Here is a 2,857-nt window from a genome sequence, read left to right on the forward strand (position 1 = left end):
CATTTTCTGGGATCTTTCATTTCAGCTAATGAAACATAGGACCAACACTTTACATGTTGCATTTATATTTTTGTTTTGTGTACTTAGTTCAGTGTAATCATGAATGGGGGTGAGGATGGGGAAAATCAGACATGTAAAACATTTGCTAATTTGTGAAATATTGTCATACCTTTTATTCACTTGCTGATCTCCATTGGCTACCTGTCCCTCAAAGAAATTTGTTTTAAATTCTCCTTGTTTACTAGGCTCTAAATGTCATCGGACCAGCCTACCTGTCAGACCTACTCTCCCCTATGAACCTCCATGCACCCTAAGTTCCAGCAATGCCAAACTGCTCCATGCCCCGAGGACCTGGCTCCCAACAGCAGTTGGGAACAAGACTAAGGGCTGGAAAACAGGACCCAGATTAAGACTGGTCCTAGAATAAAATATATTCTCAATGGAGAATCTCCATTGACAGTGTGGTTTAGTTCAGGAGTAGACTCTGGGTCCGGGAAACCAACCCTTTGTCAGAGACTTGGATTGGTTTCACGGAACTATTTATTTATTGTACATGGTGCACAATACATGGAAAACAAACTCCTGCTAAAATGTTAGAGAGTGTAGCCTGCCCAGTCCATTGGTGATGGGGTGGTAGGTAGCCTAGCGGTCAAGAGCATCGGGCCAGTAACCAAAAGGTTGCTGGTTTGAATCCCTGAGCCAACTAGGTGAGAATTCTGTCGATGTTCCCTTGAGCATTTAATCCTGATTGCTAAATGACTAAAGTGTGAAAATTATGTCACATACTTCTACAGTGTAGAGTACCAGGCTACATTGTTTTAACAAAAGCCACAGCCCTTGCAAAGCAAGGGAAACAACTACCCTTGGTCTCAGAGAGGGTAACGTCTCCGATTGAACGCAAGTGTGAAATGCAAACTAGCTAGCCATTTCACATCGGCTAGACATGCCCTGTTTATTCTACTATTCTTTATGAATTACTGTATTTCTAGACAATTTAAGAAAGGTTTTGAACATTTACATTTAAGTCATTTAGCAGACGCTCCTATCCAGAGTGAGCAATTAAACTGAAGGGCACATCAACAGATTTTTCACCTAACTGGTTTAGGGATTAAAACCAGCAACCTTTCCGTTACTGGCCCAAARCTCTAAATCTCTAGGCTACCKGCCCCATGGAGGGCCTGTGTTACAAAATGGTATCTGTTTTTCTCTATATGGTTTCCTTGACCAAGAATATAAMATTTCCCCCAGGTATTGGGGACTATCACTCCAAGGCARGCACTTWATTTTTTSATCCCACAAGTATCAAGTGAGGAGCTGAGTTTCAGGAGTTCATCATGGATTAGAAATGGTCAGTCTAAACAGYACATCAATTTTAKAAAKGTATTTAGCATTTTAATGCAATAWATAATGAGTGCAGGATAGAAAGTATAATATTGTTTGATTTAGGCTATGAATTATGTTATCCGGAGAATGAAAAGCCGTCTATATTGGTGAGWACAACTATGAGAAAATRTATCACTGTAACATGAACAGGTCAAGGTTATCAATTTAGGTTGTCTGGTCTTTGTGATTTCATTGTTTTAACTTATATTGAAGTTATAGTACTATAGAGGATTTGCTCCTCTTCTTCAAACATTGACAGCACATCTTTAACATCTGTGTTTTTCACTTGCTAATTCACATTTCTTCAAATATCTGCTAGATCCATCATGTCTAGAAGAGTACTTTATTGCGCATTTGTGGAAACATCCTTTTACTCTGTCCCCAACCCCCCTGAAACACACGTACATTTCTTGTTCTTCTAGCAGCATCCCTGATTTGACTTTACTACAGTAAAATACATTTAAAGGAAATGCAGAAGAATTCACAGAAATAGAATGCAATACCAAGGAGAACAAGAGATTAGGTTGATGATCAAAACAAATCAAAATTACAACCAGGTTGTGTTTTAGGGTAACGGCCTAGTACCTTTTTATAAGCCTGCCTGATATTAACCATCCTATGCCATACATAATAGGATTGAAAAGTGGTGAACATATTAGAAAATAAACAAATAAAATAGAGCGAAGTATAGGTGGAAGATGAGCAGTTTCATATCTGCCTTGTAGAATCACAAATAACAGCCAAAGGAGAAGTTCAGCAAAGAGGCTATATGTGGTGTACAGGTGTTAAATGCTTTCTGTTTCATCTCTTTAGAAGACTTTAAACATATTTGTAGAATTCTTACATATGAGTATATGGTAGGAAGTATAGTACAAGAAAAAGAGAGCGCAGTGACAACAAGACCCCATATGTTATTCAGATAGTATTTGAACAGGCAAGCTTGACTACTGAGTAGTTGTCACAATACAGTCTGTCTAGAACGTTACCACAAAATTGCAGTCGCAAATCAGGGAGATAATGATGGCGTTAAGGAAAAAAGAATACACTTGGGGCAGTAGAATTAAGCCACAAATGGTTTTAGGTGTCATAATATTGTTATACTGTAGAGGATAACAAATAGACATGTACCTGTCATAGGACATAACTGCTAAATTACTATATTCTGTTAAACCATTGTGTACAACACATAAATCTGGAAATATCATGTGTGTCAGAAGAAGTAAAACATGAGAGCAGGAAACAAAGCAGTGCTCCCATACAACTGATTAACAAACAAAGCACATGGAAACAGATACATGGGTTCATGAAGGCTTCTTTCAATGCAGATAACTCCAATAAGCAAAGCATTGGCAAGAATGATGACATAATATATTACAGTCACTATAGTAAAGTAGAATACTTCAATTGTCCGATATCACCGTATGCAGCAAGCCTGAAGACCTCGTAGTGAGTAGAGTTTTCCATGGTCCTGGTA

General features: G+C 38.3%; 1 pseudogene; it reads right to left on the reverse strand.

The window, feature by feature from the left end:
* Window positions 1-1,961: 1,961 nt before the first annotated feature.
* LOC111956884 (olfactory receptor 52Z1P-like) overlaps window positions 1,962-2,857 on the reverse strand; it is a 5,118-nt pseudogene continuing 4,222 nt past the window's right edge.

The sequence above is a fragment of the Salvelinus sp. IW2-2015 genome, linkage group LG4p (assembly GCF_002910315.2).
Source record: "Salvelinus sp. IW2-2015 linkage group LG4p, ASM291031v2, whole genome shotgun sequence".
Classification (NCBI taxonomy): domain Eukaryota; kingdom Metazoa; phylum Chordata; class Actinopteri; order Salmoniformes; family Salmonidae; genus Salvelinus; species Salvelinus sp. IW2-2015.